This window comes from Mytilus trossulus, chromosome 14 (genome assembly GCF_036588685.1).
Source record: "Mytilus trossulus isolate FHL-02 chromosome 14, PNRI_Mtr1.1.1.hap1, whole genome shotgun sequence".
NCBI classification, from domain to species: domain Eukaryota; kingdom Metazoa; phylum Mollusca; class Bivalvia; order Mytilida; family Mytilidae; genus Mytilus; species Mytilus trossulus.
The window spans coordinates 28,322,369-28,348,974 of NC_086386.1; the positions used below are offsets into that span (position 1 = coordinate 28,322,369).

Consider the following 26,606-nt stretch of genomic DNA (forward strand, 5'->3'; position numbering starts at 1 on the left):
TTATGCTTTCTAGTCTGTACATCCGTCCGTGTGTTCGTTCGTTCGTCCCTTCAGGTTAAAGTTTTTGGTCGAGGTAGTTTTTGATGAAGTTATAGTCCATTCAACTCGAAACTTAGTAAATATAGTGCCGATGCGGCATCCGTGTACTATGGACACATTCTTGTTTCCACATGTTTTACTTATTTTAATATATGCAATTGGTATGACCCCTTAAATAGTAAACATTTCAAAGAAAACAGTAGACAGAATACAGAGTCTCTATATATTAAAGTAGTATAATCGTTGTTCACATGTAGATAAACGCGAAAAATAATTGTCCTCTCTAAAGAGGTATAATAGTTGTGGTTCTTGCGATCTAAACACCATGATATGGAGAACGCTTTGATTGGCTTATTTATTTTTCCTTTTTGTTATCTATCATACGATTGGTTGTACTTGTGCATGTTTCTAACCGGAAGTATTATCTATGACTAAAAGTCAGTCTGATGACGGAATCAATATCCGGACTCTATAGTGCCGATGTGGCATCCGTGTACTATGGACACATTCTTGTTTCCACATGTTTTACTTATTTTAATATATGCAATTGGTATGACCCCTTAAATAGTAAACATTTCAAAGAAAACAGTAGACAGAATACAGAGAGTCTCTATATATTAAAGTAGTATAATCGTTGTTTACATGTAGATAAACGCGAAAAATAATTGTCCTCTCTAAAGAGGTATAATAGTTGTGGTTCTTGCGATCTAAACACCATGATATGGAGAACGCTTTGATTGGCTTATTTATTTTTCCTTTTTGTTATCTATCATACGATTGGTTGTACTTGTGTGCATGTTTCTAACCGCAAGTATTATCTATGACTAAAAGTCAGTCTGATGACGAAATCAATATCCGGACTCCTTTTTTGTCGTTTTTCTCCAAAAATAACACAATCTGAATAATCATAAGAATGGATGACAAATGCGACTATGCATGTTACCTATAAAACACAGAGGCATGATGAATAATTTATCGTGGAAGGAAGAGAAGCGACACAAAATGAGGTCTTCACGTTTAATAGTATAGATGCATACATGTATATGTAATTTGTCACCTGTCTGGATTTTTTATTAGTTGATTGCCAATAACCGGAATTACCCTTATCCGACTCCGGAATCGGATCCGATTTTGTAATTGTCTTCTCACGGCATCCATTTTGTTTTCAATGTTGTTTTTGTCAGTCAGATACGATTTTACTCGAATTTACAAATTATTTGTCGGCGATTTTCTTTATAAAGCTAGCGGTTGAACAAAATGAACATCGCTGTCATGAATAATAAAGATCAAAATAAGTTTTGAGATCGTTTATTTGATTTTGAGACTTTGGTTAAAAGGTTTGCAAAGTTATTTTCTTTCAAGTTGAAAGTTCGTCGGGCGTAGCTAAAAACGAAGTCGAAAGTCCGACTGCAAAAGTGGAAGATCACGGACCTCGGACCGCCGCTAATTTGAACCCCTGCCTCCAAATTGTAAAGATACGAAAATTTCGTCTTCTAAATTAAAATTGCCGCCAACAGCATGAAAATTTGAATTTATTTTAATAGACTACTGACGTAGTTGACTACGTATTGACGACAAATAATATTCCTACGACTTTTGCCATTTGGGAAATCTAAACTTCTTGTCTTTACAGATTTTCGGCGATTAAATATTTTATACATTTGTTCTTTGACAAATCATCTTAGCCAAAAGCTCAGTGGATAATAAACTGCCTAAGGATTCCTAATGTGCTCTTCTTCCTATGTGATACTTCAAAACTTTTTAAGATTCGACGATCATTTAAGGTTTTTTTTGTCATATTTTTTATAATGCAGAATTAAAAGTATGAAAAGACTGTTCAATTAGTTATAAATAATATAAATGTCCAGATAGATAATAACAATGGCAAGTATATCAGCATTTATTGGGTAGAACACAAATCCAGGGTGCTCGCATAAGGCAGCTTTACTGCAGCGCATAGAGTATACGGTAATAAAATACTGTCATAACTATGTCATAAATAAAGTCATCATAGATATCAGGATTGAAATTTTATATTTACGCGAGACGCGCGTTTCGTCTACACAAGACTCATCAGTGACGTTGAGATAAAAAAATGTTATGAAGGTCAAACAAAGTACGAAATTGAAGAGCAGTGAGGACCAAAATAACACACCTTAAACAGTCCCTTTTCAATATAGATCTTCTATATACATATCAGGGGCGTGTCCAGGATATTTGAAAGGGGGGGCGTAGAAAAAAATATTTCGCCGAGCGAAGCGAGGCGAAAACTTTTTTGGACCTTTTTTTGGCTTAAAAACATAAAATAATAGAGAATTACACTAATGTAACGGTTCCTGACTTGGAGCATGTATATTTTATAGTTAAAGTGTCCGGGTGTGACACTTTAACTATAAAATTAATTGTCTACGGTATATTAAAATGATTGGATGGATCTTAACAGCAGTAGACCAATAACGAGAAATTCCAAACTCAAGGGTATAAGGAGTTACTTAACATTTCAATTCCTAGGCCAGGATTTTATGAACAGAGGGGTGATTACGGTTGAGGGTCCACAGGGAAGCTCAGAAGCTCCTGAATTTCAACAATTTAGCATCGAATTATGAAGTAATCCCTCTATTTTTGATTAAGTTCGGGTTTCGTTGAACGACACACATGATACAAGACAAATAAACACTGAAGAATAAAGTTCTTTCGTTCTGAGTATTGCTTTAATGTGGAAATATACATATTTCTAGTATACATGTGCAAACCCTAAAATGAACACAGAAAAATACTGACGGACTCTCATTTTCAATTACTAGAGTGGATTGATTAGAACCATTTTACGTGGATTTCTCATGGCGTAATCTAAGATCTAAGACACCCTGATACGATTTAAAGGTTTTTTGACGGGTTTTTTTTGGACATCGACATCTTTGGCAAATTCTTTAACACATCACCAACAATGGATACTAATCGCATAGTCGAACACGCCGGACTCCGAGAAACGAAATTTTACGGTTGATGATGACCCATCAAATTGGGGAATCAGTATAAAAAGAAATCAGAGTATGTATGATAAATTGCCATTATTCAATACAATACTAGCAGATAATAAAGAAAGTTTTTTTTTTTTTTTTTTTTTTTTTTTTTAAAGGGGGGGCGTACGCCCATTACGCCCTTACCTGGACCCGCCCCTGCATATAATATTTACCTCTATTATTGGTGCAAATAAAGAGAAAGGGGGGGGGGGGCAAACATAACATGTAAAATGTGGTTTGTGTATAAATCTTCTTCAGTTTTAGAAAACCATCAACATACTGATGTTAAAGGGGCACTAGCTACGAGATATATAAAAAATTTAAAGTTTGATTTTTTTTTTGTTCAATCAATAATGAAAGTGAAATAGTGAAATAACAATTCGCTTTTTGCAGCCAAAAGGTTCAATTTTGTCAAATTACGCTTAGCAACATTGATAATTAGGTTTTCACTTGCAAGTGAATGAGTCGACCTCTTTAAATTCGTATTCATGTGAACTTCAATTTAACCCCTAGCTAGAGATTGACAACGCATGCATTGTACGTGTACTGGTTATTTAAAGAAAAAAGAATGTCAACAATGAAAGTGAAACTACGGTAAATCATTTGATTACTAATTCGATGCACATAAAATCATTCTTATACGGTTAAAAGCAATGAGAAACATCTATTCATAATCTATAAAATCAAATCAAACAGACCTATAAAAATCCAATTGCACGTGTTGGTTTAATCTATTCATATCTTTATTTATGTTTACATCGCTTATATGGTCATCTGAGGTCAAATCGATAGTTAATTAGATGGCGTCTGGACTAAAATACACACGAAACGAACCTATATTTTATCTACCCCATGCTCTGTAAACTGTTTATTTTAGACTTTTGATAGTGTGGATAAATGTTTTACATTGTTATAAATCAAATATGAGAATTTGAGTCAAATCGGTGACCATAAATTTGACAGCCTGTGCCCCTTTAACTTACCGGCGTATGCCTAGTAAATGTTTCCATTTATGATTTTTTAAGTATTATTAAAACATAGATTGGCGCATTTTTGTTTTCCATATTTCGTCATGTTATGTCTTCCAGGAAGAAATTGCACATTTTACAAAGTAAATGATATAGTTGTCATTATATTCATTAAGAAAATCCCTTTATAACGGGGGCAATTGCAGACAGGGTACCTACAAATGCGTCTTAGAGCATATACAATGAATATTATTATACTTCATGTCAAAATGCCAGATTTTTATTGGCTAATACGAGGGTATCAATTTACTGTGTTACCCTTCATGGAGACGCTTGATCAAGTGTGCGCTTAATTAAACACGACTCTTTCCTATGACAAATACTCTATCACCCTTCACAGAGACGCATGATCAAGTGTGCGCTTTATTAAATACGGATGGTTATGTACAAGATGTCATAGTTTATTACTTTGAATTTTAAATTTAATCGACAGTAAAAACAGAACATTCAGTATAATAAATTAAATAACACATATCTGAGATGGTGATAGAGCAGATTGTTACCCCTCGAAAAGACATTGTCAACCTCGGCTTCGCCTCAGTTGACAATGTTTTCTCGGGGTAACAATCTGCTCTATCACCCTCTCAGCTATGTGTTATTTTCATAATGTACAATGGAATTCAAATACACATACGGTAGGACAATATCATAGTTAAAAATCATGTTTTTAAAAAAAAAATCAACATTCATGTAAAATATAACAGCATTATATTAATATAAATTCTCAACATTTAGAGATCAAATCAATTAAGTTGCACACGTAAATCACATTTAGCTTTAATAACTTTCTAAAATCGAACATCTGTAAGTGTACATTTCACTCAACATCTTTTCACTAAAAGTGTCAACATGTTTACACACATTTGGATCTACCTTATAAAAATATTCACCTAGCTGTCACTCTGTAAAGCAAATGTCGGGGGAAGTTAGTACTTAGGTACTCATTTATATCGACAAAATACTTATTTCGTATAGGCAAATGATAGGAGAATATTCAAAAAATTCGAGAACAAAGTATTATACGGACTCCTCGGATTTGCATGAACACATTGGACAAATACGAGTCTCGTCCATATTCTTTATATACAAAACTGATTCAAGGGTAAACAATGTGTTCGTGCTAAATACTTTAACCATGTAGTCTTAATAAATGTGTTGATAACAGCATATAGACAGGATCAAGGGGTTAAATTGGTCATGTTTGACTTATTTGTAGATCCTACTTTGCTGAACATTATTGCTGTTTACAGTTATCTCTATCTATAATAGTATTCAAGATAATAACCAAAAATGGCAAAATTCCCTTAAAAATTACCAATTTTGGGGTTAGCAGCCAACAACAAGTTGTCCAATTCATCTGAAAATTTCAGGGCAGATAGATAATGACTTGATAAACAATTTAACCCCTTTTAAGGTGCTCTAAATGCTTTGGTTTCAGAGTTATAAGCCAAAATCTACATTTTACCCCTATGTTCTATTTTAGCCATGGCGGCCATCTTGGTTGGTTGGTTGGGTCACCGAACACATCTTTCAAACTATATACCCTAATAATGATTGTGGCCAAGTTTGGTTAAATTTGGCCCAGCAGTTTCAGAGGAGACAAAAATACGAAAAATTGATAAAAAAATGACTATAAAGGGCAATAACTCCTTAAGGGACAAATGACCATTTTGGTCATGTTGATTTATTTGTAGATCTTACTTTGGTGAACATTATTGTGTTTACAGTTTATCTCTATCTATAAAAATATTCAAGATAGTAACCGAAAACGGAAAAACTTCCTTAAAGTTACCAATTCAGGGGCAGCAACCCAACAATCGGTTGTCCGATTCATCTGAAAATTACAGGACAGATATATCTTGACTTGATAAACAATTTTACCCCTTTGTCAGATTTGCCATTAATGCTTTGGTTTCAGAGTTATATGCCAAAATATACATTTTACCCCTATATTCTATTTTTAGCCATGATCGACAGCAATCTTAGTTGGTTGGGCGGATCACCGGACACATTTTAAAACTAGATACCCCAATAATAATTGTGGCCAAGTATGGTTAAATTTGGCCCAGTAGTTTCAGAGGAGAAGATTTTTGTAAAAGTTAACGACGACGGACGCCGGACGCCAAGCAATGAGAAAAGCTCACCTAGCCCCTTTGAGCCAGGTGAGCTAAAAGTGAGAATTGCTTTCGTACATAGTGTAAGCAGGATACGGGAATCTGACAAAACAGTAAACAGGATGCGGGATCGGAACCCCGCCCCAATGAGACCCTCTTTTAGACGTACTGAAAATTCGCCAATTTATGTTATTGATCTGTCACATGATGAAATTTAATTGCTTACCTTTTAGTCTTTACTTGTATACTTCTCAAGGGAAGGGATCAATCTTTCATCACAAGAATGAAGATATATCATTCCCTTTTTTTGCTCAACACTTAAATGTACAAATGACGAAATGTGTGTATGAATATATGCGTATGACGCCTATTTTAAGAACATGTGGAAATCCAATCTATTTATAGTTTGGAAATTCCACATGCTAGATATTTTCAGTGATGACGGTTTTCATGGAAATGACAATGACCTGTAAATTATTTTTCTCTGTACTGAATATTCATTATATATTAGACTTATAAAAAAAAAACAATAACAAAAATGTGCCTTTAATTTTTAATCGTTTGTCCTTTACATAAAAATGATGCATGGTAACATTTAAAACAATTGTGTTTTATAGCGGCATGTACTAAACGGTGGAGTGGAATTGTGAAGTGGAATGATGGAGTGTTGGAGTGCTGGAGTTTTTGAGCGGAGTCAAGGAGTGAAAACATGGAGTTATGAAATTAAACCAATTTATAAGATATTTTTGTATACATGTGTAGCTATAAAAATCCTAGAATAAATGTTTCAGCAGAATCCAACTGCATCCATGTTCATTTTTATCACAAGATGATTTTTTATACCAATATAATTCACCTTTGATTTGTGTCATGGGCATTTTTTAAGATTATATCTCCAAACAATATGAAAAAAAAGTTTAATGTTAAATGATAGCTTTCCATAATTTTGGAGGGGGGTTTTCGGCAATTTTGCCTTTAAGGTAGTTAACAACTTTCTGGTGTAAATAATTTTAAAGACAAGACACTGAAGTTCAAAGACATGATTTAACGAAACAACCATTCCATCTTACTTTCTTAGCTGGAATAATAAGAAAATGATTCGGCTTTGGACAATCATTTTCAGATATTAAAACATAGAAATGTTCCAAATGATCTTGAATGTGTTAAAAAGATACGATCATAGAATGTATTCAAGTCCAAGATCTAAAATCTTGAAACAATCTGTTTCTCTACAACACACATTTTTTCAAGAGAAAAGGATTAACGGTTTACTTAATTAAAAACAACAATATTTCTCATCTATCAAAGTCATTTAGTTTCTTGGTTTATAGTAATGACAGTTTTATGGGAACTATGGACAGGCGATGGTGGCTAGATACATTTTCCTTATCTATTTTTAATTGGAAGAATCAAAGTATTTTAAATAGTACAGTCATTAAATTAACATGTAAGATAAAAATCAAAATGAGAACATGTTGATTGACAATTTAATTTTATTATAAATTATCATAGTCCATTTATATCAAAACTGTTAATATTTTGTGTTTATCACAAGATGAGTTTTTAGCCTCTGTTTGATTCTAACATATTTTACCGGGAATAAGACATATATTTTTTTTTAACTAGGGACTAAACCTACCACAATTTGAAAATTAACATAAGCACTATGTGTATTTTTCTAAAAGTTTTGTATATGCTACCCAAAACATTATCCAACTTTGAGGAATAATCAAATATGTCAAATGAAATAATATAAAATCATTGTGTGCTGCAATTTGAAAAAATAACCAAATATAAATAATTTTTAAATTGATATTGATTTTTGAATATGTTAAGTATATTTCACTCCATGACTCCAGTCCAACACTCCACTCCACGTTTTAGTACATGCCTTTTATAACCCTGTTGTATTAAAAACATGATGAACAATGTTGTGTAAATATCAAAATCACGTTAAAATGTATGGCGATAAAAAATATTTTTAAAACATTTTCCATAACATGGTCCGAGTACAGAGTTATTTCGTAGTGCATTTCTTTTAGACAATAAATGGAAATAAAAAAAAATCCCACCTGCGCTTTCTCAATAATATTTTTACAGTGTGTTGTACTACTTTTGGGACAAATTATATCAAAATTATAGAAAAATTCATCGGCTCTAACTCAAAATATGGATAATTTTAGGTAAAGGGGATCTTGAAATCTTTTGACAGCTTCCGAAATGCTAATTTTTGACCTTTTTCAACTGGACCAAATCACTACTTTACATAATAATTCCGAGTTGTGGAAATCGATTTAATAATGTTTACCCTTTAAGTTATTTCAACTTAAAATGCAGTACTGTCGCAAGTAATGTAGGAAGGAAAGATGGGTCGGAAGTACATGTATACGGTTTTCCATATTTTTTTTTATCATAGGATGTTTAACTTTAAAGGTGCATATCATCTGTCATTGTAAAATTTCTATATCTTAATTCAACCCCAATACAAATATATCTGACACTCTGCAAGTAAATCGAACATTTTTACCCTTGGTTAAATTTGAATATAATTGTATTTTCCCTGGCACTTTTGTCGAAATATACCCCTTCAATTACTTGAACCTTTGCATGCGAATTATTTCCCAAGTCATCTATAGTGTTTAACTTCAAAAATCTGATATACATTTTAAAATATAGTAATCTACTCCTGGATCGTCCGCGAAAACGGCAAATATAATCCCGGGTTTTTATTAATTCGATGAAACGGTTTTCGTCGCTATTTGGGGTTCCTCTTTCAATTACCTCCATTTCATGCACAAGTCTCTATTGACGAACAGTTCCGGCTTCGCTAGTACAGGAATTACTTTAATCACGACAGTTATAACATAAGTAGCAGAACAAATCGCGAAGTAAAACATTCAGTGAACTGGATTTTTACATCAGAGGCCCCTGAGGGGCCTCGGGTGTATTGCCATCGCCTACTTTTCAAAGATCTTCAAAGATCAAAGAAATGCATATATAATTAGTGTTGGGAAAATAACCGACATTATGAAATAGTGCAGAATAAAATTCCTTGTCGCTTCTTTTAAATTCACGTTTTCAATGGATACTAAGATTTTTTTGATTTTTTTAAATGCAAATTATTAATATGAAAAAGTTTTGTTGTTAGAAATATTCGTATATTAATCAAACGATCTTCAATATCAATGATATACCGAAAAATTGTTGTTGCGGATGAATATCAAGAATGCATATTCATCAGGTGAGCAAGAGTGAGCTTGACGATAAACGAGAGAAAATCAATTCACGCAATTACACACAGAAAGGTAATTATATTTCAATTATTTGATTTAGAGTAACATCTTTAAACCGTTTGTAGCATATTTGTCTATAATAATATTTTAGTAGCAAAATCAGGAATATTTAATCTGACACAATATTAAAATATTATTTCAGGCCGCGTCCTCCGCAGCCATTTTGACAATACCAGCAGATTGTGTAGGAGTAACAAGAACCTGCAAGGCCCTTAAAGATAAGGTTACTTTCTTTGTATTCTTAAATGCAACTATTTGGGTTTTTTTAAAGATCTCAACAATTTTTTAAGTTAAATTTCTTTTCTTCGTAAATAACAAGTAGATTGATCACTTTGGACACACACGTTGAACTATTTTCTGTTTTTAAGGTATTGTTTCGGATTTCCGCTCCTTCTCCGACTTAGTTACTTGCATTAGTATATTTGAATTATGTCCCTTGACTAGAAAAAAAGTGGATTTTGTTAATGAATTTGTAAGTAATTATATATAATTATTGGTTGAAATAATTGTATTTTTTGTAATATTCAGAGAATCTTCGACTTCTTATTCTTCCGATAGAGATGGACTATTTCTGAGTGTGAATTATGACTCTTGCTCGCTCGTAAAAGCAAGAGTCTTATTTTACACTGAAAGTCAGAATTTGGGTGAATCACATTTACTGAATTACAATTAATGGCGTTGTCCGTACCATTTACTAGCCTCTAGATATATTTGGAGAATCCTTACAGTTTTAGAGGTATAAATATAGATTACAAATGTAACTGTTATGTTTTTTAAGTCTTCCTTGTAGTTGTAGTATTGTATAATTTTGGACAATACAATACATGTCACATTACATGTATTGCCAAAATTATTAAGTTGTGTAACCATATCCATGTAAAATTTTAGGTATTTGAATTAGACATTTGTTCACGCATACATGATTACTTGAGTAAATACAATCAGTTAACTGTCACTACGAGCACCCATGAGATCTTAAATTGCGCAAATATGATCACTTACATTTATGAGTAATGTAGAAAAGTAAACGCATAACAATACGCACATTAAAATTCAGTTCAAGAGAAGTCCGAGTCTGATGTCAGAAGATGTAACCATAGAAAATAAACAAAATGACAATAATACATAAATAACAACAGACTACTAGCAGTTAACTGACATGCCAGCTCCAGACTTCAATAAAACTGACTGAAAGATTATGATTTTATAGTATGAATATCAAGCACAATCCTTCCTGTTAGGGGTTTAGTATCATACCAATGATACCATCACAACATATAAGAAGAACATAACTTGTCATGCCAACAACTGTTTTTTGAATAAATGTGTTCAGTCCCAATGCAAAGACCCGATAAGTGAATCAATATGAACGCCAAAATATGCAATCTTTAATGACCTGATAACAGTATCGTTACTATATCCCTTCTTAATAAGTCTATTCAAAGATTTTGTTAGTTTCTGAGGTGAATACTGACACCTTTGAGCTATCTATAGATATTTTCATGTATAAATTGATAATTATTTTAACCAATTTATACATTTTTTTTAATATGTTTTTGACAATTTTTTGTTCATTTAAAAATATAGGGACAACAGAGTTGGTGTATGTGGGTTCGATTCCCACCCTAGGCATTCATTTATATTGACTGGTGCAAAGCGGGCAGTTTAGCTTAGTGGCCCCACACTGACTCTGTTGTTCATGTCACTTAAAAAAATCAGGCGGCCTTCTTCAAGTCTTGCCATCACTATTTTTCTTTTTGTAAATCATACACAACAAAACTATTGAATAATTGTGAAAATTATACCACAGATACATGTAACTATGGTAAAACTTTAATTGTTGTTGGAACAATTAAACTTGGCAGCAATGGCTGCCATCCAAGATCCAAAAAGTTTTTATATTGATGAATTATATATCAGATTTGGATTCTTTTGGTCACAGAACATTTTGGATGGTACACTGTAGGTGGTGGCCAAATCTTTATTCTTAAAGGCTTAAAGCTTTCAGGTCTGAAAATTGCCCTAAATCATCATGTTTTGACAAAATTTGGAACATAAAATGTACTTTTATGAAAAGAACTGATTTATTGAGCGTTAAGACTTTAGAAATATACCCATATTTGAGAAACTAAATTGTGAACTTTTTGGAGCTTTATAAATTATGTTAAAGTTAATATTTTAGGCCATTTTGGACAAGAAGTGAATCAGTGGTTTCACACTATTAACCATACTATATACTAAGTATCTGTTAGAAGATAGCTTAAAGATAAATTTATACCAACAATGACCAATATTAATGATGGAATGAGATTATACATATGTATATATACTGTCAGTGGCGGATTCAGAGGGGGGCGTACAATGTACATGTATAGCTGCAGATTCTTATTTTTTTTTTTTTTTTTTTTTAAATATAATGGATAAATGATTGACTGTGTTGCAATAAAACCAAGATAACTCAGTGAAGCTATTTCTGAATATTAAAAAAGTTTTTGTTGACTGCAACAGAAATCTAGAATAAGGGATAGTAATATTGCTGTGTTAACATCCACTCCATTAGTGATTGATCCAAAAGCTAAATGTTCCAGAAAGTAGAAGACCTGGCCATGGATACTACATGAACAAACATTGTTAATAAATGTCATTTGTAGAGCAGGATCTGCTTACCCATCCAGAGCACCTGAGATCACAACCAAGTTTTGGTGGGGTTCTTGTTGCTCAGTCTTTAGTTTTCTATGTTGTTTTTAGTGTACTTTTATTTGTCTGCATGTCTTTTTTAGTTTTAGTCATGGAATTGTAAGTTTCGGTGTATGAGTTTGCTGTTCATCTGGTATCTTTAATTTAGCTCCAATATTACAATTTGTCTGTTTTAATATGATTGTCTTAAACCTCTTTATCATAGTTCAGTGTCAGAGCATTGGTGAGTGACTATATAGCTACTCGAAGAATTGTTTGCTATGTTGATTCTCTATTATAAGTTATATGCTAACTATTTTTGTATGTGTGCAAATATATGGTCATAATGCAAATCTAACAGTTCTCATTTGACCACATAATCATTGATAATTCACAAAGTTAAGTATCCTAGTTCAAGTCAGTATCTCAGATATAATATAGCATAGCAAATTATATTATTTGTACTATATTGTAAGGTGAACATATCTGTCCGGTATAATATAAACACCTGTCATTTATCAATAATTCAACACAACTTGAGGTCCTCTGATGTTCAGTACTTCAGTACTTTGATTAATATTGGTGATTGCACCTTACTGAAGTGACGACTTTAAATGATCTATTTTGGAGTACTTCCGTAACATAAATTTTAATTCGCATTTTACATTTAGAGGACTGTCTTGGTGTCTCCAATTTGTCTTTGCAAAAGTTGGACGAAGTTCATGTAATGGGATTTTCCCCATTTCCCAATTCTTTTAAATAAATCGTTAAAAGCTATAAACGATTAAAAAAAAATGCAAAATTTAACCTGTGTCGAACCTATGTCCCCGGACGGAGTCTATAGCAACACGCACTATTCTTTTTTTTTCGGCAGCAATCATCAACCTCTTTTTCCAAATTTCATAACACGATTTGTTTTAATTATCATGAACATTTAATTGAAACTTTAGCACATGTAACGTCGAAAATTAGCGTTAGACGTTTGGACAAATTGGCTACCGTTTTGTAATGTGTGGAAGCATTTTATTCCTTTGAGACCCAAATATGTTGTTAATAAGAAAAGAATCTTGGCATTTTTTACTCTTCGTGTATCTAACTTTTGTTTTGATCAATTATAAAAAATACGCGTTAACTGCTTTGAAAAATGAAATATCAACTTGGACAAAATGGCTACCGTTTGAAAAACGACAGTGTAGAGAAGATCAGCAATATTTGAACTCACATGAGGCAAATATTTGTACTTTTGTTAGATATTATTATTGTCTTACTCTTTTTATTAATTTTCTGCAGCCACCGAGTCAAATGAAATTTGGCAAAATAACGGCTTTAACGCCACAAAGAACCGACACATGTCTTTGTTCCTGCCAAGAATCAAGAAGATCAGAGAATAAGAAATAGGGTCACTATACATAAGAGTTAAAACAGTTTTTCATAAATGTAAAGTTGGACATCCGTTTTTTTTTCACATAGCTTTCTTATTCTAATCCTCCAATATTCTAGAAATTACGTAGTATATATATGAACAAGAGCTGTAAAAACTGAATTTGTTTTATTATTGGTTCGTGTTTTCTAACATTTTTATTTTGTTTCGCGGATGAAATTTGGAAGATTTTGCTTTAAATTGTAGGAACATCGTGCCCAATGTTTGCATTGGCGGATGCAGGGGAGGGGGGTATGGGGATTCAGATTTACCACGGCCGGTCATTCAATTGTAAATAGATGGTATCTAAAAATATATAAGTTTCTCCCTGAAGGTATCCAAAGAAGGTAACCAAAGATTTTGCGACGATGCAAATATTAAACGTTACAATATAAATAAATATCTTTAACCAATGAATTCAAATAGCAAAAGCTATGCAATTAACAAATATATACTTATTAGGCTTCATGTAAATTATTTATTAATGAAATCAGAGACATATAATACAAGAGATTGGCAACTCGAAGTAGAGTCTATATAACGGCCAATGAAATCACTTGGCCACCGGAAGTGCTTGGGATTATGATGTGACCTGGGATGAAGGAGGATCGAGATGAGAAAATTTCGCCATTGTTGTAAAGAGAGACGATACGCTTACAGATTTGTTTTCTCGTTTATGTCAATTGCTTTCACAGCTAAAGCATGTAAGTATATTCAAAAGATACATCTAACTAGTTCCACCGATTTGTTTATACTAATATGAGGCAGGCATAACCTGTGAATGGGGACGAAGTCTGTATGTATTATTTTTTAATTCAATCATATTGATAAACGAAACCGAAATACCGTACGTAACGTTCCCGATTTTGGTTCTGTTGTTAGGGAATTAGCTGTGACGTTCTTTAAGTTATGACGTCATATTCGATGTAAACAAAAGAAACGCTTTCATCAGGTAACGTAACGTTTTTTTTTTATATCAAACAATTATTAAAATTGAATTTGTATTGAGATCCAATCTTATGTTTTACTAGACTGATAAATAAAAAAAAAAAATCAAAGTCTCATGCAAACAAGACAGATTTCTGCGCAAATGCGGGAAAACCGGAACAGGAACTAGATCTGAAAAAAAACGTTAACGATTTTGAGTTCATTAGTACAATGAAAAATTCGGGAAATTTTCCCAGATTTTTTTTTTTTTTTTTTCATTGATTTTTCTACCATAATTGGGGACTTCGTCCCCATATAATGTCCTGAGATGATGATAATAATCCAATGCAGACCTATTTAAATTCGGTCCATTCAGCTTCCCCTCTTTCAATGCTGTAGAACCGGTGTGGCCCACCATTTTATTTTCATAAAACTTAGAAATTTACGATAATATATGCAATTTTATAGTGTTATTCTTCTCCCGATTGTTATCCCGTTAAAATGATACTATTTTCGTTTATTGTGATCAAATAGTGTTTTCATAAAATACCATCAAAGGTGATTTATTTATTTTTCACATTAATACTCAAATCCAGCTATGCGAGAACTACCTTTTTTTCATAAAACTTAGAAATTTACGATTATACATGCAATTCCATAGTGTTATTCTTTTCCCGATTGTTATCTTGTTAAAATGATACTATTTTCGTATACTTTTATTAAATAGTGTTTTTATAAAATACCATCAAAGGTGATTTATTTTGTTCACATTGATACCCAAACCCGGCTATGCGGGACTTACCTTTTTTCATAAAACTTAGAAATTATAAAATAAATATGCATTTTAATGAGCCTGTATTTATTCCAAATGTTTTCTTGTTAAAATAAGATCAGCGGGGCATATATTTGTATTACCATGGACATATAGACATTCCCAATTCATTTCTCTTTTCTTTGTAACTTTCCCCATCATTCTCTATTCTTTATTTATTTTAGCACCCCATCATTCTCCGGGCGTATTGCATTTCCGCTAATTTTTCAAAGTCCCAATACTACGTTTCCGCAAATTTAAAATATACGTTTCCGCAATTTGTATTTATTACGTTTCCGCAAATTTACCTGGTAAATTATAAAGATTTGAATGTACATATATGATAAATTATTTATTTTTTAATTTTAATAAAGAAAATGTTCTGATCTCAGTATAGCTACAATTTACTAGATATAACCACAGGCACTTGTCGTAACCACAGGCACTTGTCTCAGAAAAAAAATTCCTATATACCTTATTATTATAATAAGGTATATAGGAATTTTTTTCTGAGACAAGTGCCTGTGGATATAACTACTGACTCGGGTAAGGATGAGTTAAACTTCATTGAGAAATCTTTGGTTTGGCTTACTTGCCAACTGACATGATTGAAGAATGCTTTGTTGAATTAATTACCGATGCTCCATCTGACGATTATATATTGGAATTTTATATAGATGGCAATTGAGATTTCCACCAACCATTTGGGCATCACCCTGGACCCCGAGGAAAAGAGAACAACGAATGGTGTTGAGTCTTTTACCTGAACGAGCAGTTTTACGCTAGCCACATTTGTCTTTGTCGATGTGTTATTGAAACTGAAGACAACATCTTACATACAAATGAGAACTCTAACTGTAAAAGCACCCGTTTGGAAATATGAAAAGGAGAAGATGGACTTCCTTCCTGAACAAAATACAAAATTTGTAAACTGTGAATGTGCTACTATGAACTTTGTACGACGTGTTGGCTGCAAATATTCTGCCAGAACTGACTTATGAACTCATATCAAGATATTTTTGAACATACGTTTTCATACATTTTAATAATGTATTTTACTTACATGTTATGATGACCTTTAACTTAATACATATTCATTTTTTATTATAGCTTTGCTTTCGATCAATAGGTATTCCTTAATTATTTGCGGAAAAGTAGTAAAAATTTTTTTTCGGAATAGTAACTTTTTTTCCGGAAAAGTAAGATATTTATTTGCGGAAACGTAAACTTTTTTTTCCGGAAACGTCATCTTTTTTTCGCGGAAAAGTAATGCCAATTTGCGGAAACGTAAAACGCCGCATTCTCTAATCTTGATATTTTGATAAGATGTTTTCTCTTGTCCTTACTTCTCTGATTTCAAATATGCAGTTATTCCGATACTCTTTTGTATGAATGAAGGACAGTGTCAGAAAGCAACAGGACAAAATGTCACAATTATTTTTTTTGATTATTTTCCTTAAACAAAAAACACTTATTTCTATTCTTTAACTATTGTATACAAACCAACTTTGTATACAAAAATTATCACAACATATCAAAGATGATCAAATAATTGTTACCAAAAACAAAATGTCAAACTGGTTTGGCACTTAAATGGCTTCATGGTGCCAATAAGTCTTTTGTTTGTATTATCAAAATTTAATAAATCTTCATTTTTCAAATATAATAACACATTTCGTAACTTTAATATGAATATTTTAATGATGTTTTAAAGATATTTCTCTTATATATACAAACAATTATCAAAAGATTATTTGGGATTTTTTTGTCTTGTGACTTTTTGTTCTACTAAATTTGTGACTTTATGTCCTGCAACTTTCAGTCCGTTATGCTTTTGTAAACCCCTTCTAGACCCTCATGAGACCTACAAAATATGTAGAAGCAGAGACTAAATAAAGTTAACATTGATGTCAGCAACTTACATTGTATGTTCACGGTACCACGTTTAACAATTGACAAACATGATCAAAAATGTGTACCTATAGCAAGCTTGAAAGGTCTATACATGACAAAATGAAATTTAAAATAGATTTAGCCAGAGACATATAATACAATATATGTCTCTGATTTAGCATAATAAAAACCGGCAGAATGTTGTATGACATACGTGTAGGAAGTAAAGTTTACAAGTAAGACAAATAGTCTATTCAACTCTATCTTTTTTTTTTAATTTAGAATGCCAAAGAGGAAAAGATGTAGATATTAACAAATGGAGTTAAAAAGAGAGTAATCCTCGAGGAACAGCTGTTGGTACCAGTATGGAGGAGACATCTGTTCCAGTTGCAATCCACACTGAAGATGGAAAGAGAATAAAAAAATATGAACGCTTAAATTTGATTGTCATGCTGTTTCTTTTTCTAGCACCAGTGAAAGGCACAGAGCAACTGATTGCACAAGAAATTGAGATATTTGCAGTGAATGAGACACACAATAAAGATGAAGAATCTTGCCATTTCCCTTTCACTGTATGCAATTTATTACAAGTTACCATCGCTGATACATGTATATATCCTTAGCTGTACAGATACCGAAATTTGCATAGTTGAACTGTACCAGATCAGTTGCAGGGAAATAATCATAAAACTCTCAGTTATCATTGACAGTAACATTATGAATAAATGTTTGATAATAAAAATATTATTTATACCTGGAATTGTTTTTGTTCTCTCACATTTTGGTTTAGTTATTGAAAAAGGATGGAATAATTTGTAGTGATATTCTAGATATATTGTATACATAAATACATGTACATTTTCTGATTCTCAGTCTGACTGGTCCTTTTCATTTCAGAATACTGGGATGTATGAAGGTGGTTTTTTTACAGATGTAATTTGGTTTTTTCAAACACCACACCACATTAATTGGTTTATAGGTTTTATTAATATGATTACTGTGGGGAAAAAAATAACAAACAAGAACATAAAATTGTACGGCTTGTGATTATGGTTAAATCTATTATCATGCCTTTATTATGTATTTATGTGCTTTCCCAAAGTAAGGAGCCTGTAATTCACTGGTGTGTTGCTGTATATATCATATTTGGATTTTTTTTCTTATTATTTTGTTCATAAATAAGACAGTGAGTTTTCTTGTTTGATGTGTTAAACCTTTTTCTTAAATAGACCTTGTATAGTTGACAGTGCAATATGAATTTTATGCATTGCTTAGAGCCTTTTGGTCACCTTAAAATGTTGATGTCTGTATCATTTGGTTTCTTGTGGAGAGTTAGACATTATATTGCATATACTGTACAGAAAAAAATGAATGTCATACACTTGCAAATCAATATGTAAAAAAAGTATATGAAATAGTTGCCACTGGACGTTAAGCAACCATCAATCAAATCAACCTGATCAACAACAAAAATGAAATATTTGCCACTGGACGTTAAGCAAACATCAATTAAATGAGCCTGATCAACAACAAAGGAAGACACATTTTCGTGCAGTTTGTATAAAGTAAAAAAAAAAGGGTTTTAACTAACAATCAAGTCAAAATGTTGTTTTAACTATTCACACATGTCCATGTCTGTTTCAAAATTAAAAGGAGATTTTAACTAGTCTTAAAGTAAAAAAAAGAAGGGAAACATGTACATTACGCTTACAATATGGTTAATCCCTTTCTATTTGCGGTCAAAAGTGAGACTTATATTTCAATTTTGCAATGATCATTAAATGTAATTAGTCCTAACTAAATACACAATCCGTGAAAAGGAGAAACCGTAAATTTACCGACAATCATAAAAACAGCTGGATGCAAGCTCATAATATTTCGAAAAACACAATTAGAAAACAATTTACAGACAATCATAAAAAATCAACCCAATACAAGCCAAATTAATAATGAACCCAGAAAGTAATAATTTTTTAATGATCTATACAAATTATAAATATAAGACAAAGTCGATCATGATAAACGATATTTTTCAAACAAATTAATTTTTTTTTCTACACATTTTTTAATTTTATTTGTAAATAATATTTTCGGAAGGAGTGTGTACACCTGTGTTGTAACTACTTCGTGTGTACCATGTGTCAAATAAAACTCATTTTAACAGGTTGTGATTTACCTGACCATCGGATAATTCAAGCCGAATATACATGTCACACTGTGACATTATGTCTCCGAGACAGGTGTATATTTAACAGAAACCCATTATGAAATAATCAAATAAAATTAACTCAGTCTGATACAAGACATGCAATTTATAACGTATTAATTATTTAATATCATCTTTTTAATACAATATCAAATAATGTCTCTTTTTCAATAATACAAATAATCAAAATTAAAATGACATTGAAATACATAATTACGTATGAACTAAAATTATTCAATTAATTATCATGTTAAATTTAACACTGAAACAGTTAATTCATGCTTCAACTTCACCATTTCTTCGAGTACCTTTAATACTTTGATAAAGACTCTATTAACCATAGAATTCTCGCGAGATTTAAATCTGGCCGAGTGAAATCACGGGATTTCGCCGAGTTGCCAATCTCTTGTATTATATGTCTCTGATGAAATACATTAAATATGAAATTTGGAGTTTTACCAAGGGAGCTAATAATTAATTAATAACACTGTCTGCCACACAGCATTTCGGGGACTCTCCCTTTGGTATCTTTCCTCCCTCTTTTATAGCTGACTATGCGGGGGCTTTTCTAATTATTGGGGACATTATGATGACCTATAGTTGTTAATTTCTGTGTCATTCAGTCTCTTGGCAATCATAATACATATTATTTTATATATAGCGATGTCGTTATTACGACATAGCTATGTCGTTTAACGACATAGTGATGTCGTTATTACGACATGAAATGTCGAAATTACGACAAAGCGATGTCGTTTTAACGACATGTTATGTCGAAATTACGACATTGTGATGTCGTAATAACGACATGTTATGTCGAAATTACGACATGCTATGTCGTAATTACGACACAATGTATGACCCTTATCGGCTTTCGTAGTACTTGGACCTAATACATGTGCAGGATATTTTTCAAAACATCATTAAAATGTTTCATGAATATCAGTGTATGTAAAGTGCGGATCCTAAAATATCATTTTCACTGTATATGCCAGAAATTTCTGATGTAGAATGATAAATAAACAGACGATTTTTTTTGGATTTTTTTTTTAAGAAAAAGAAGAAAATTAGTCAAAATGTATATGTTAAGAAACACATAATACTAATAAAACAAAGTAAGAGATGCGAACGGGATTTTTCGCGCCTAAAGCCGAATAGCTGTGAAATATATACCAAAATAGGTGAATATTTAGGACATTTCATGAACAGATCGTGCAGGTGTTTTATAACTAACAGGCAAGATGTTGTTGCAGAAAAAATATTCATTTCAATACAATTATTAAAGTTGTATAACGTAGAATACGTTTTGTCATTCAGTTTTTTCATATTGAACTGAATTCCACTATGATGCTTTCTTTATGCGAGTCATGTTTACTGTCGAATAATGATACTATTCTTTCATTTTCACTGTAGAGCGATTATCTTTTTGTGTTATTGGTGTTGTTATGTACACTTTTTAGGCGTTTATATATATACATGTATATAGCTGTTTTCATTATAGGCATTGAAATATTTAATACATATGTTATTTTTCAATATTTTATTCCGAAAAGATGCGTTGTGTACAATGTAAAACTGACCACATAAATCATTATGTACGGTGCATAATTAAATGAATGTACGGTATATAACTTTTCATGCTTCGAAATACCTATAAAGCGATATCCAATGTACCGATGATACACGGTGATCAGCTGGTTATTCTTTATTTTGTACGTTTCCTCTGTCTTTGTTTACAGCAAGGCCTTGAATAAATAAAGGCAACAGTAGTATACCGCTTTTCAAAGTTTATAAATCGATTGAAAAAAACCCAAAGCCGAGTTACAAACTAAAAATGAGGGAAACGCATCAAATAAGAGGAGAACTACGACACACCAGAAACTTCCGGTTACTGGTTCCAAAATTGCTTCGGATCATGTTCGTTGGTTATCGGGAATGGTTAGGATTTTTAATATGTAATCGTTTGCTGTTTGTCCTGCAACAGAAAATCCGGAAAAAGGCAATACGTGCACTATATAAGGCTATATATATAATCGCATCTAAATCATGATACATTTTTCGCAAAAAGTTAGAGCAGTTGGAGCAAAACTTTTTCAACAGGCCAAACAGTTATTATCTTCTGGTACCTTCAAAAGTTAGATCAGAGACCGAAACTTAGTCCAGCAACATTTATCAGCAAAACATACTTTTGACCCACACAGTTTCCATTCAACACACATGTTCTTGTTACAATGGACCCTTTAAATGCATAAAACCAGTTGTAGCCTTTGGTTTGATTATTTATATATGTTTATGAATATATATGAAGGATAGCAGGGGACTATGCATACTCATGATGCAATATATGAAACTGAAAGAATTGATATCTTTTCTTTTGGGTTATCTCATCTACATAGGTATGTTTTATAAAGTATAACACATGTTTATTAAACAATTGATTCAGTATCGTGAGATGATATGTAAGACTCTTCTGCTAAACGTTGAAAAGGATAATAATCAGTTTAGAACGTTGATAAACTACTATATCGCTCATTTTCTTTTTTATCAAATTTATAAGAATATATTTGCATAAAATAGGTTTGTATAATTGTATTAATCGTCGTTTTCTATTCTCGTCACTTATGTTGCTGAGATCAGCTCGACTTCCTTGACGCTTGTCTGTATATCTGCACATCTACATACAACATTGTGTGAGGAGAATAATTTTTTATGTTGATTCTTTAAAAAATTGTTTATCTTGAGTTCCCTTATTTACAGGTAACAACGAAAGTGCAACTCTACATAAACAAACTTGTTGTGGAAGGGTAGACCCAGTTCCGTTACATGTGTATAGCACATACGGCTATATGTACTTTCTTTTATAAACCGACGACACATTAAGCGGGGAAGGTTTTAAAATAAGTTATAAATACAGGAGGAGCACCAACGACAACTGAACGGATCCCTACAAGTAAGCCATCCATTAACTATTTTCAGTTCTAACAAGGACATATCTTAATCACCTTGGCTATAAAAAAAAATCAAAATTAATTATCGTTACGGTCTGAATAGCTACTGTGGAAGTTAGAAGTCGTATTGCCTTGAACATAAAAGGATGCAAAGTATTACTTCTGTTTTACAAGGACGTACAAAATAGCCAACAACTTACTCAGATGTATAAAGAAAAGTATTTTCTCTTTTTTAAACCTTTAAAAAATTTAGGGTATTCAACTTTGTATCTTACATGCCATTTTTAATATTTTTAGTTGATGGGTAATTTCTTGACGAAACGCGCGACAGGTATAAAACGATACAAGTCTGGTATCAGTTACGTTTCGCTGAATGACAATGATTGATTGAGAACCAAACTTACGATTAAGGAATTGTTTTTAATTTTTCAGTATGAATCTTCTATTTTGGTTATATATTCTTTAATTACTCGTAAACATACTGTCTTACCACCATCAAGCGTATATGGCCTTAGTCTTATTTTGCATAAACACTCATAATTGCCTTCATTATTCGTCAACTTTGGGTTTGATTTGGCCTTCCTTTTATTCCTACAACGCCACATATCAGTCTTATGTAGCAAGCTATAAAAGGCACAAACAAAATGACTTTCTGTTAACTATTCAAACTGATAAACCAACGGTCGTATTTATATAAAAATTAGAAACGAGAAACACTTATGAACCACATCAACAAACGACAAATACTAAACATCAGATTCCTGACTTAAGACATATGTAACAAATGCAACGGGTTTAAACGTTTTAACAGGTATCAACCTACACCCTTATCTGAAACAATTGTGTAAAAGCGCCTATCTTACAATGGTATATTTTATATAATCTAAATTGTCGAGTGGTCTAAGGCGCTGACACAGAAATGCATGATTTCATATTTATATTTCCAGGGACAAACAATGATAGTAAACTATCCATGTACATAGGTGTTGGATGTACAGTAACAACCATGATAATCATGTGTGTCGTATGGTATATTATTTGGAAGAAAGTCAGCGGCAATGAAATCAAAAGCCGTGACAAAGATGCAATAAAGCATAACAGCTGAAAAAATAAGAAAGAAGAAATTCTCATTTTATTCTGTTCTATCAATACTGAATACCAAATTTGATGCTAATATAAGATTGAAGGGTAGTAAAATTTCAATATCAGATGATAAAGAGCTTAGTTTTAATTGACAGGATACTCAGGGCTGTTGATGACCTAACGAGTATGTCTCTTTTTTATATTTTTTTTCCTTTGATGTCTGCCTGTTTTGTTTAGACATTCATATCAGTGCGAGGTTAAGCTTGTTATAAAACCAGGTTTAATCCACCATTTTCAACAAACGAAATGCCTGTAACCAGTCAGGAATTATACGACAGTTATTTTCCATTCCTTAAATGTGTTTGAGCATTCGATTTTGCCATTGATTTTGGAATTTCCGTTTTGAATTTTCCTCGAAGTTCAGTTTTTTTTGTGATTTAATTTTTTGGTATATTGCTACTAAAGTGGGGGAAATTGATAATTTCAAAATTAAAATCGTCTATTTTTGTCAGAGATTCTGTTACTACAATGACCACTTATTTCAAATTCGAGATATGAGTCCAATAGTGAGGCGGCGAAAGACCTGTCTGTTGTATCTTCAACTTCGATTTTAAGAACATCATTAATGTTTCTGAATGTTAAATAAAATAATCTGGCTTATTTGATCGTCTTGTTTCTGAAGTCACTCCGACTAATATAAGAAGAGGTTGTCAAGAAAAGGTGCATATATTGTTCTATAGGAATGTCGGCAATTTGTTGAAAAAATATACCACCAAGTTCAACATTAAAATTGAGAATGGAAATGGGAATGTGTCAAAGAGACAACAACCCGAGCATAAAAGAGGGACGAAAGATACCAGAGGGACAGTCAATCTAATTAATCGAAAATAAACTGACAACGCCATGGCTAAAAATGAAAAGGACAAAGCAGACAACAGCCGAAGGCCATCAATGGGCCTTCAATGCAGCGAGAAACTCCTGCACCCGGAGGAGTCCTTCACCTGGCCTCTAAACAAATATGTTACTAGTTCAATGATAATGGACGTCATTCTAAACTCCGAATTATACACAAGAAACTAAAATTAAAAATCATACAAGACTAACAAAGGCAAATGCATGGCTCCTGACTTGGGAAAGGTGCAAAAATGCGGTGGGGTTTAACGTGTTTTTTTGAAATCTCAACCCTCACCATATACCTCTAGCCAATGTAAAAAACCAAACACACAACAATACGCATAGTAAAACTAAGTTTAAGAGAAGTCAGAGTCCAATGTCAGAATAGGTAAGAAAAGAAACTAAACAAAATGACCATAATACATAAATTAACAAAGAACTACTACATTTTTGTACTAGCGGTTACTGACATGCCAGCTCCAGACCTCAATTAAACTGATTGAAAAATGATGTCTTCATCATATGAATATCAAGCACAATCCCCCGTCAGGGAATTATACCATCATAAAATATAACCGGACTGAAAAACGTCCATAATTCATAGTTCATTATTCATTATTCAGTAATGAATAATGAAATAGTTCATTATTCACTATTCAATATCAAAAAATGAATAATGAATAATGAAAAATGGTTCATGTTTCATTATTCAAATTGAAGCGGTGAATAGTGTTAAAAATATAAAAAAAAATTGACTGTGACACTATAGCTTTATTTTGATTCGCAATGACCATAAGAGGGTTTACGAAAGACCTAAATGCCACAATATGCATAAAAATGAGGAAATATAAAAAAAAGATGTGGTATTATTGCCAATGAGACAAACATCCACAACAGACCAAAATGACACAGACATCAACAACTATAGCTCATCGCACAGCCTACAACAATAAGCAAAGCCCATACCGCATAGTCAGCTATAAAAGGCCCAAATAAGACAATGTAAAACAATTTTAACAAGACAACTAACGGCCTTATCTATTTTAAAAAGTAAACGAAAAACAAATATGTAACACATAAACAAACGACAACCACTAAATTACAGACTTCTGACTTGGGACAGGCACATACATAAATAATGTGACGGGGTTAAACATGTTTGAATAATGAAATGGATATTTTGAATAATGGAATGGATTGGAAGGACCCTTCAGCCTCTAATTACAGATATATATTATACATCAATCGAAAGCTTATTAAGAGAGTAACAAAAGGTAAACAGTCAATATGTCTGAACATTGAGAAATAGCTAATTTTGAATAATAAAATGGATTTTTTGAATAATGGAGTAAACTGCTGCGACCCTTTAGCCCCTAATTATAGATACACCTTATACCTCATTCGAAGGCTTATTACGGGAGGAACAAAATTTATATAGTCAACATGTTCCGCAACGCATATTAGGGGATTAAAAAGTCGAATACGCGTGAAAATTAAGAAATAGCCAATTTTGAATAATGAAATGGATATTTTGAATAATGGAATGGACTGATGCGACCCTTAAGCCCCTAATTATAGACAAACCTTATACCTCATTCGAAAGCTTATAACCAGAGGAACAAAATGTATATAGTCAACATCTTCCGCAACGCATATTAGGGGATTAAAAAGTCGAATACGCGTGAAAATTAAGAAATAGCCAATATTGAATAATGGTTTGGATATTTTGAATAATGGAATGGACTGCTGCGACCCTTTTGCTCCTAATAATAGATAAACCTTTTACCTTTTTCTAAAGCTTATTACAAGAGGAAGAAAATGTATATAGTCAACATGTTCCGCCACGCATATTACAGGACTCAAATGTCGAAATATGCGTGAAAATAAAGAAATAGCCAATTTTGAATAATGAAATGGATATTTTGAATAATGGAATGGACTGATGCGACCCTTAAGCCCCTAATTATAGACAAACCTTATACATCATTCGAAAGCTTATAACCAGAGGAACAAAATGTATGTAGTCAACATGTTCCGCAACGCATATTAGAGGATTAAAAAGTCGAATACGCGTGAAAATTAAGAAAATAACCAATTTTGAATAATGAAATGGATATTTTGAATAATGGAATGGACTGCTGCGACCCTTTAGCCCATAATTATAGATAAACCCTATACATTATTCGAAAGCGTATTACGGAAGGAACAAAATGTTTATAGTCAACATGTTCCGCAACGCATATTAGAGGAC

General features: G+C 32.3%; 2 protein-coding genes across 2 annotated transcripts in view; one reads left to right on the forward strand and one right to left on the reverse strand.

Annotated features, from left to right (window-relative positions):
• LOC134695682 (interferon-induced very large GTPase 1-like) overlaps nt 1-6,556 on the reverse strand; it is a 40,502-nt gene extending 33,946 nt beyond the window's left edge. The window contains exon 1 of the mRNA XM_063557028.1: nt 6,431-6,556. The gene's annotated coding sequence lies outside the window, so the exon portion shown is untranslated. The remainder of the gene's footprint in view (nt 1-6,430) is intronic.
• LOC134697296 (tumor suppressor candidate 3-like) overlaps nt 1-26,606 on the forward strand; it is a 182,328-nt gene that overhangs the window by 129,818 nt on the left and 25,904 nt on the right. The gene's annotated exons all lie outside the window — the stretch shown is intronic.